This window comes from Stenella coeruleoalba (genome assembly GCF_951394435.1).
Source record: "Stenella coeruleoalba genome assembly, chromosome: 13".
NCBI classification, from domain to species: domain Eukaryota; kingdom Metazoa; phylum Chordata; class Mammalia; order Artiodactyla; family Delphinidae; genus Stenella; species Stenella coeruleoalba.
The window spans coordinates 51,349,781-51,360,240 of record NC_137159.1 but is presented as its reverse complement, the minus strand read 5'-3'; the positions used below and the strand labels follow the sequence as shown (position 1 = coordinate 51,360,240).

The 10,460-nt window shown below is 52.4% G+C and overlaps 1 pseudogene across 1 annotated transcript in view; it reads right to left on the bottom strand.

Moving 5' to 3' along the window:
• Positions 1–4,715: 4,715 nt before the first annotated feature.
• Positions 4,716–10,460, bottom strand: part of LOC307196039 (archaemetzincin-2-like) — a 58,852-nt pseudogene continuing 53,107 nt past the window's right edge. Inside the window, exons 6-7 of the transcript in view lie at positions 6,453–6,551; positions 4,716–4,776 (exon numbers count right to left, since the gene is read on the bottom strand). The product of the transcript in view is annotated as an archaemetzincin-2-like (transcript). The remainder of the gene's footprint in view (positions 4,777–6,452; positions 6,552–10,460) is intronic.

The window sequence follows — 10,460 nt, the reverse complement described above, 5'->3', positions numbered from 1 at the left end:
CTGGAGCTAACAGCTATGGAGTGAGTGCCAGAAGCCAGGTACTGTTAGACACTGAGGTGGTTCTCTCTTGTTGGTCTCACAATAATTAGGCAGGATGGGTCTTATCCCCATTGTATAGATGAGGAAATTGAGGCCCAGCAAGCCATTTGTCTAAGGTCAGTCAGCCAGTAGCCGACACAGCTGGCACTGGAAACCAGGTAAGTCTGGCCCCGAAGCTGTGAGGCTCTCTCTGCCCCCCACTCCTTCCCCAGCTCAGAGGGGAAGGGTGGGGACCCAGACACCTTAATGCACAACCCCAGAACTTCAAGGAATTGAAGTTCTATTCCAGGCCACCGTGTGCTCTACGTGGTGGTTAGTGCTCTGAGTCTAAAGGAAGAAATCCTAGAGCAGTGGTTCTCAAATCTGCACTGGGCGTTAGAGAGCTTGTTGAGACACAGATGGCTGGGCCCCATCCCCAGAGTTCCTGACTCAGTAGGTCTGGAGTGAAACCTGAGATGTGCAGCTAAAACAATTTCTGGATGCTGGTGATGATGCTGGTCTGGGAACCACGCTTTGCAAACCACTGACCTAGTGTGTGTCTCAGGGAGTTCCTCTCTGGCTGAGGGCAGGATGTGCACTGGTAAACAAGCACAGAGCTTTATTAGATGGGGGTGAGGAGAGACTGCTCTGATAGAGACGCAACAATAAAGCTGTGGCTTAAAGAACATGGACGTTTCTCCCTTGGTGACAATCTGCAGTGGATATTGTAGGGTAGCACCCAGATCCCGCCTTCAAGACTGAGGTACCACCTCCCCAGTGCTTGGGGGCTGGGGTGCGGAGTTGTTGAGGGCTCGTAGCTGAGTCCATCCCTGAGAATTGCCCTTGGCGAAAGGAGCTGCCTCACCCAAGTTACGGCCCTTGCGCAGGCAGCCTGCGTCCCAAAAAGACTGGTAGATATGGAGAACGAAGGTCCCACCCTTTTGTCTCCATCTGGGACAACTCTGAAGGGCGATCCTAGACCCAGAGCTCCCCGCTGGATCAGCTGAGGACCCTCGTCCAACTTCACTGCAATTCAACTTCTGCTCTTGCACCTGGCTGGTGCCGTTCCTGAGTGGTGTAGCCTAGTACACCTCTGGGACCGTCTGTTCCAAGTGAGCTGACCTAAGACACAGTCTAAAGAGAGCTTTCCTGGTCGGTGGGTAGCTTGGCCGTGCTCAGAGGCCCAGGTTCTCTTCATCTCATTTCTTTGCCATCCCTTTGGCTTCGCCCTTGGCTGAAGCCAGGCTGCAGGTTCCTCTGTGCTCCGATTTGTGGAAATTGGAAACAGAATGTAGAGGAGGCCCAGTTTGCCAATGACACTGCCACAGATGTGGCACACATCACGCACACAAGTTTCTCAAACTCAGTCACGTGTCTGTGCACTCCCGCAGGGAGGCTGGCAAGCAGCGTGAGCTGGCCAACCACTCCAGGCTATAACTCCTACTCTGGAAGAAGAGGAAAAGAGAGGATGGTGGACGTCCAGGGGTCTCCATGGCAACCTCTGAATATGAATTTGTGCGGCCCCAGCTCCATGTGCCACAAAGGTCTGCAGCTGGAATAGCAAACGTGAGCCATTTACTGGGCACAGAGATCCGTAAAGCATTGCTATTCACAAGGAGGAAAGCCCCCGTGGCTACCTGAGATGCTGCTCACCACGGGTCAGCATAAAAAGCTACACTGTTGATTTTGCCCACTAGCTACAGTGCAGGTGTAACTCTAGGCATTTCTCTGAAAAAGTTTAGCGGGTGTAAGTGAGATAAAGTGACCTGATAGAGATAACCTTCAATAGGCTCGATAAAAAGACAATCATTCCCAAGCTTCACTTTGTCATTATTAGCCACAGATAACTTGTAAAATACCTTCCTTTTGATCACGACACAAGTGATTGCCTGCTTTTACCTGTCCCCTCCTCGTCCCAGGGTGGGGGACACGGAGGACGGGCTCGACTGTGCTCAGATGAGGAACTGGTTTTTTGCCCCTGGATGGGGCACGCTGTCCTCAGTGGTCCCAAGAAGTCTTGTCAATAGACCTGGAGCCCAGGGTGGCATCATGCTGACCCTGCCATTCCCCCCACCGTCCCTTACCCAGCTTAGAGTCCCTGGTCCATCTTATCAAGCCTTTGTTGCAATTACCCTTAACTACCTTGCCTCCCCCCAGCTCTGTTAAACCCCAGTTCCTCCCCGCTGTGCTGGAGAAGCTGAGAGCTGCTGTAGAAGAGCTTGTATCTGGGCTGCGTGGCCTCTTTCTCTTTATGACCCCAGACCTCACGTGTGCACTGGACACCAGCAGGCCATCGTCACACGGCTTCCTAGGGGAGCCCTGTCCTGCCTGCCCTCACACCCATGTTCCCTCTCTACCTCATCCTTCATGGAGAGAACAAAGCATTAGGGGGAAACTCCTTCACTGACCTGTCCCCAGTCCCCCCCACTGCCCACCTGCCCCTCCCTCCTGTCGCAACGGAAGACCCGTCCCTGTTCCTATCTGAGGCCAAACCTCAGATAGGAACTTCTTGGTCTGTAAATCCTACCCCCCAAACTCTGGTGTATCTATCTTCAGCCCTGCCTTCTCCCCGAGATGCAGGGTCCATGTCAAGCGTCTCCACTTGGTGTCCAGTGGGCAGACCAGGGTCTGAAGCGGGAGACACAAAGCCAGACCAGTCTGGCCGCTGCTGGGGTCAGTCACAGAGGACAGTGCCCTCCCCGCAAGCCTGTTAGAGAAGACATTGCTGAGTTGGGAAGATCAGTGAGGGGAAGAAGCCTTGAGAGGTCGTTGCCACCTGGAGGGAGATTCCGACCCGACCCTCCGGTGTCAGTCGCCGCAGGGTAGCCTGTAGCCTGGAGAGGTTGGGCAAGGGCCTCGTCCAGCTCTGCCCCCAGCAGGCTGTGTCAGCGCTGCCCTGTGGCCTCTGAGATGAGCCACCTCACTGGGGGGCTTTCAGGGCCGGCCTCTTCCTGGGCGGGTGAGGTGGGAGACCAGGCTTGAGTCCCTGTACTGCTCCGTCTCAGGGGATGTTGGGGGGATTTGCCAATAGCCTTTGTCCCGGTGCTGCTTCTGGAGAAGGGGACCAGAGTGGTGAGGTGGGAGGCCCCTGCTACCTGCCTGGTGGATCTGGGAGCTCTGGGTTCCCAGCTGTCCACAGACGCACCTCATGAGGGAGCTGCCTGGCGTGGGGTGCACTGACCCAGCCCCTCTCCAACTCCCCACTCTTTCCAAGCAGCCTGTTCCTTGGCCAGCATCTGGGAGCCAGTTTATTCAGACCCTGAGGTTTGTTTTGTTAAGGATTTTTCAATGTATTAAGAAATGTGCAAAGAGCTTTGTCATCACTTTCCCCTTTCAAATGTGTGTGAGTGACTGGATCGGGAAGTCCCTGCCTGCCTCTTGCCCTAGCAGGCCCCCAGGGGTAGCTGGGTGTCCCAGGGGCAGGAAGTGGGGTCTGAGACCCCTTCAAGCCATTCCTCTGGCCACATATCCTGCCTGGGCTGTAATGAGCTGAGCCAGCAGGAGGGGACCGGGGTGGGGTGGGGGGGCCGGGACACTTCTCTCTGTTCTGTTTCATCACTCCCTGTTCTACAGGGACTGTTAAGTGTCCGGAAAGCAGAGCCCGGGATTTTGGGGCCCCCTGGCACCCTGGGTGCACTACAGGACACAAGGAGGACTTGAGTCATGACGATCACTGAGAAGGGAAGGCGACGCGTCCGTCTACACCATCTCAGCAGGTCTGTTTTCCACCCCCCGCCTCCGATGTGCCTCTGACACAGGTGCAGGGCACGAGCCAGAGTTCGCTAGGGCCTGTCCTGAGCACCCTTCTCCTGGCTGTGGACAGGATGTTTGACGTTGCTCTGAGCTGGGCTCAGGCACTGAAGAGAGACGCTCATCTCAAGATGGGTTTACAGGTTATCATGGGTTCACTTGTGTCCCCCCAAAATGATACGCTGAAGGCCTAACTCCCAGTACCTCAAAACGTGACCTTATTTGGAAACCTTATTTGCTGACGTGATGAGTTCAGATGAGGTCAGACTGGAGTAGGGTGGACCCCTGACCCAATATGACCTGTGTCCTTATAAGAAGAGGACAGAGCCGCTCGGGCAGAAGACCCTCACGTGACAATGGAGGCAGAGACTGGAGTGATGCACCTGCAAGCCAAGGAATGCCGAGGGCTGCCCGCAAACCCCAGGAGCTAGAAGAGGAAGGAAAGCTTCTCCCCGACAGGTTTCCGAGACAGCAGGACCCAGGCAGTACCTTGGTTTCAGACTTCCGGACTCCACAGCTGTGAGACGGTGCATCTTGGTTGTTCTCTGCCGCCCAGTTTGTTACAGCAGCCCTAGGAAACAAAGACAGCGGTGAAAGCCACCTCAGTCCAGAGCACACATTTAAAGAGCAGTGACATCGTCTGTGCCCTGCCAGTCTATCGTGCCGGTATGACCCATCCATCAGTCATCCTCCCCAAATCTGTCCCACTCATTGCTCCACTCCCAGAGGCCCTAGATGGGGTGCGATCACAATCAGGGTGAGTGGGTCCTGTGTGACAAGCCCCACTGGGATCTCGGGCAGAGGTCAGGGCTGGGGTCAGGGGCTGGGGTCACGTCTGCTGCAAAGCCTCCTGAGGGGCCACTCCTGGGAAATCTACAAGACACGTTTTCTCCCTGAGTCCAGCGTGGTCCCAATGAATGCCTCAGCCAAACAGAAATTATCACACGTCACGAATCTTCCGAATCAACTGGAGGATACTCGATGTCCTGAAGGTTAAATTTGTGAGTGCTGTAGGTGTGGCAAAGAGTGAGGGGTCCCCGTGCCATTCCAGCACGCGTCCAGCCTGCTTGAAGGGTGCCCAGTGGCCCTGGGTGTGCAGCCCTGTCTCCTGGGCCGTGTACCATGTGTGGGGACTCTGCTGCGCTTCTCTCACGCTCACCACCAACTCTGAGAAAACTCAGCTCTCCTAAAATGGCACCTGGCCAATCTGAGAAAAAATTCAAGTCTTCAGTAATAACAATAAGCTGCATTTGTTTGCCTCCTAAACTCTGTTCCAGGTACCATCCCATTCCACCTTCACAACAGGCAGATGTGGCCTTTTATCCCCTTGTTGTAGACGAGGACACAGAGACTCAGAGAGGTTGAGGACTTGACCCAAGGTCACACAGCTGGTGATGGGCCAAACTGGAACTTGAGCCCCACTCTGTTTGACTCCAAAGCCCTGACTTTCTCCACTGGGTCCTGATGGGGACTCACTCCACCCTCCTCACAGAACAGCTGCCTACTTTCCAACAGGAGCCTTTTAGAAAACCATAACCCTTAGGAATTTCAGGCACCATGACACACAGCAGTTGGAAAATGTTGGTGCAGCAAGTCCTTCTGGGGCAGCCTTTATGCCTATGAATTCAGAAAAGTCTCGACGCTTAGTCCTGGGTCTATTTTTAGCTCCTTTCACCCTTGCCAGGCATGGCCTGAAGTTCTATTGGCCGCCCTGAGCAGAGCTGCCAGGAAGATTGAACTCTACTTATTAAAATGTTCGTGGCATTTGAGACGAGGAGCTTTTCCCAGTTAATTCTAATCTGTCAGTATTCATTTTTTCCTTTGAAGCCCAAATAGCAACGTATCACCTCCCTAAACAAGGGCCAGCATTGACTTTGAGCCCTTCTTTGGGTTAGAGTCATGGGAGGTGCGAGAATCAGGAAGCTGGGGCTTGTGCTCATGTGTGTAGGGGAAAGATCATGGGGTTACATAAATTATATGGCATCTATTCCATGGAAAGCAGTGCAGCTATTAAAATGCCAATGTATTTATCAATAGGAAAAGTCATTTGTAATACATTGCAGAGTAAAAAGAAGGAGTTACAAAACTGTGTGTAGCATAACCCATTTTGTATCTAAAAATATATCTACACCCAAAAATTACCAGGAAGGCGTATTCTGAAATAGTTATAATTGTTATATCTGGGTGCTGAGATTATGGATAATTTTCTTTTCTTTTGTCCACTTATCTGTTTTTTCTTCTAATCTCCCCCCACCCCAGTTCAACATGTATATGTTTAAATGTAAACACAACAAATGTACTGATATATGTGGAACTTTAACAGCAAACCTTGTGCCTGAATTTCAGTGGATAATGGTCCCTCTCAAATCAGGTCACAGTAAACTTAGGTTTGAATGAATTTCTATTCAGGCCCATATTCCATTCATTTTTTAACCTAGTTTTCTATTTTGAAAAACTTAAAGCCCACAGAAAAGTTGCAAGAATGGTACAGTCAGCACCCCAAGTCCTTCACCTGATGGACTGATTGATTGCATTTTCGCCACATTTGCTTTATCTCTGTATGTTGTTACATGCATTTCTAATGCCCCAACATCTGACACTGTTTTTCTGTGAATGAATGAATGGCTGCAGTAGCAGGAAGGTCAGTCCTCAATGAGCAAGGTGGCTTGTGCAGCAGGTGCTACCTGAAGTGCAGCTGGTGGCAGAGGAGAACCAGAGGCAGAGTGGCCCCCCAGGCAGAGAGCAGCATGAACAGAGCCTTGGAGGGCGGCAGCATGGAACTTCTGCAGAGATGACCGACAGGGAGTGGAATGGCAAGTGGAGGTGAAGCTGAACACATGAGCACTGGTGGGGGAGGACCCAAAAGGTCTCAGCTACCACCCAAAAGTATCAACGTGTAAGGGGAGGGCTTCCCTGGTGGCGCAGGGGTTGAGAGTCCACCTGCCGATGCGGTGGACGCGGGTTCGTGCCCTCGTCCGGGAAGATCCCACGTGTCACGGAGCGGCTGGGCCCGTGAGCCATGGCCGCTGAGCCTGCGCGTCCCAAGCCTGTGCTCTGCAACGGGAGAGGCCGCAGCAGTGAGAGGCCCACGTACCGAAAAAAAAAAAAAAAAAAAGTGTAAGGGGAGCCACTGAGGTTTTGTGTATTTTAAAGATTTCTCTGGGAACTTCTCTGGTGGTCCAGTGGTTAAGACTCTGTGCTTCCACTGCAGGTGCACGGGTTCAATCCCTGGTCAGGAAATTAAGATCCCGCATGCTGTGCAGTGTGGCCAAATATTAAAAAAAAGAAAGAAGAGATCTCTCTGCTGCCGTGATGAACATGGACTTGAGAGGTACAGGCAGAGGGAGAACCAATAGCTCTTGAGGTGACTGCCTGGGTTTGGTGAGGCAGGGAGCAATCCAGGACAACTCCAGGGTCTGGTTTGGAACGTGCGAGTAGAGACCAGTACTGTCTCTCTAGGTGGGGAGCGCAGAAGGGGGAAAAGCCAGTGGTAAGGGATAGGGGAGGAGGGGAACTGCTGACTTCAGTTTGGGTACATTGTGGTTGAGTAGCCTGTGGGATACCCAGCTGGAATTGCCCAGCAGGCAACTGACGCTAGGTCTTGAGCTCAGCACCAAGGACAGGTCTGGAGATGGAAATTTTGGAATCCTAAGAATCAAATGTGTAGGATGACCACCATCATGGTTGGCCTGGGATGGTCCCTGCTCATGTCTATGCTGTAGCGTATTTATTAATAGCTCCCCCTTTTCCTCGCCTGGTCTGGACAGTCATTTATATGGTCTCCCTGAAATGTTGAGACTGGTTGCTTCCTGTCTTCACCTGATACTCACCACTCCCTGGCTTGGCCTGGCTCTGTGGGTGCTCTCTCCTGTATGTGATTAATTACTAGAGGTCTGTGTCCTCTATCCTTGGTTATTTCCCACCGTGTTTCACAGGCTACATTTCGAGTCGACGGTGCCTAAGAAATATCTTAGCTCCATGCTGCCGCCCTCCAAGCCTTTGTTCATGCTGCACTCTGCCTGGGGGGCCATTCTGCCTCTGGGTCTCCTCTGCTACCAGCTGTGTCTTGTGGTTGAGAGATCCACAGGTCCCCATCTACTGAGGAGAGAGAGGGTGGGAGAGGTTCTGTGGGTTACCTTGCTGGAGGCTGGTGGATTGAGATGCCCCTTTGGTCCAAGCTCCTACTAGGTATGGAATTTAGGAAACATTGGAGAGGTGAGGAAACTCTTAAAACATTCCCACCTTGCTCCTTTCCCTCGCCCCCTGCTTGGGCTATGACAGCTGGAGTGCTGATAATACCTGTCCCCCAGATGCCTCCTCAGAAGCCCCGAGGGCAGCCAGCCCTGAATGTGAGTCCTTCTGGAGCCCACGTGATGGGCTGATGAGAGCCATGCCCTGGACAAGCCCTGTTCCCTCCATGTGGCCTTTGCTTTAGCCAGACAGCCCCCAAATGTATCCTGAATACTTTTGCCTTTGGGACCAGGAATGCCCTTTTCCCAGGCCCTCATGCCCCCCAGCCCATGTCTAACTGTTAAACTCTACCTACCCGGGACTTCCCTGGTTGTCCAGTGGGTAAGACTTCGTGCTCCCAATGCAGGGGGCCTGGGTTTGATCCCTGGTCAGGGAACTAGATCCTGCATGCATGCCGCAACTAAGAGTCTGCATGCCGCAACTAAGAGTCTGCATGCCGCAACTAAGACCCGGTGTGACAAAAATACATAAATATTTTAAAAATCAAATCAAATCTACCTACCCTTTGGGGCTGACTCACATGTGTCCTGATGCCCCAGGAGACCGTCTTGGATCCGTCCCTGCTGGATGCAATGCTCACTTCGTCTGGAATGTCCCAGTGGCATCCACTGCCTTCCTCGTTGTTTCATCTGGGCTCTTGTCTTACTCCTTGGAAGTCAGGGTGGAGACACTATTGCATTTTTGTATTTCTCAACAATGCCAAACATGGGAGTAATTACTTCATGATGTGTATGGAAAGTGTGTGAGTTCAATCGCTAGGAATTTAGTCTCCAGATAAGAGGGCACCGTTGAAGGTCATGAAGCAGGGAATAGAAGGATGAAAGCAGAATTTACATTTGTTCATTCATTCAACAAGTATTTCTTGACAACCTCTATGTACTAGACATTGTGGTACATAGTGGATTTAGAGAAATAACCCCTAGCTTCAAGGACCTCATTATTTAGACGTGAGAGGGAACAAGACAGATGTAAATAGTTACCAAACAATGCAATAAGTACCGTAATAGTGACAAGACAGTGCATAGTGGAGTCGGAAAGTGCTTCACCAAAGAAGTAACATTTAAGCTGGGTCTTGAGGCATGCATAGGAGTTTGCCAGACATCAGGGGAAAGGGTACTGCTGATAGAGGGAATAATAAGGGCAAAGTCACTGAGCCCCAGAAATGATTGTATAGGGGACTGAAAGAAATTCAGTGCAAGGGGTGAGGGGGAAACAAGCATGTCAGGGGAGGCAGGGAGATGGAGCAGGGGAGAAGGAAAGGGGCCTGCACTGAGGCAAAGGGCAGGGTTTTAAAGAGAGGTAAGTTGTGCTGACTGTAGCAGTGAGGAGAGTGGAAGACAGGTAGCTGTGAACACGCAGCTGCTCCCCATTGTTCACCTGGGGCTGCCCTGAACTCCTGGTCATGGCTGCTTTACTTTGGATTGTAGGTCCCTACAGGGAGCTGCCTGTCCCATACCCCCGAGTTGCCGGCAGCTGCTACAGATCCTGATCACCTACTCTCCTGGTGAGAGAGACCTCGGCAGGACTGGTGGGCTGATCCCTCCACCAGCAAGGAGGTACGTGTGCCCCTAGGGAGTGGGCAGATGGCAAGGACTGCCCTCCCAGCTGGGCAGCCTCGCTGGGCTGGCAGTGCCCTTTCTAGTGTGCAGGCCAATGTCCGCCCTCCCGGTGTCCACACTTGGCAACCCCACCTGTCTCCAGCCAACCGTGTCCTTACAGATGAAACTGGCAGAAGGAAGAAGCTGGGCTCCGAACTGGATCCCTGAGTTTTTTTTTAAATCACAACTTTGATGTTTCCTGTTCTGTCGGCTGACACCAGTAGTCCTTTTTTACTACCTCTTATATGCTTCCTACATACTCTTGGTCATCCCGGGTACAGGACGGTCCCCTCCCCTGACCCCCAGCACGTACCCAGTCCCTGTTCCTCTCTGGTCTGTTTGGAGAGCAGGCTGGCCTTTCTGTCTTGTTGCGAATGTTTACACAAATGGAAAATGTCAGTTTAATCTGTAAAGAAGCTCAGGTGGGAAAGTTCCCAAAGCAAACATCCGAAGGTGCAGTGTGTTTCCCCTGAGGGTGGTCCACGGGGAGAAGCAGTGTCAACTCACAGCCTCACATTTATTCAGCATCCTCTGTGGGCAAGAGCCCCTGCCCTCCTGGAGATTCCAAAATAAATAGACAAATCACAGCCCGTTAAATCCCGAAGTCAATGTCACGGTGCTGTGCGAGCTCTCGGGCAGGCGCGACCGGCCCTGGGCGCAGGCAGAGAAGGTTTCGTGGAGGAAGGGCTCACTGTAAACTAGGCTGGGAACCGGGGTGGGAAATGGAGATGCTTCCAAGAGGAGGAGACATGAGGAGTGGTGAGGGCATGTCAGGCTGGAGTAATGGTCTGACCAGAAAGCTGAAAGGAGAGCTCAGGGACATGGGTGGAAGGTCTGGAGGCT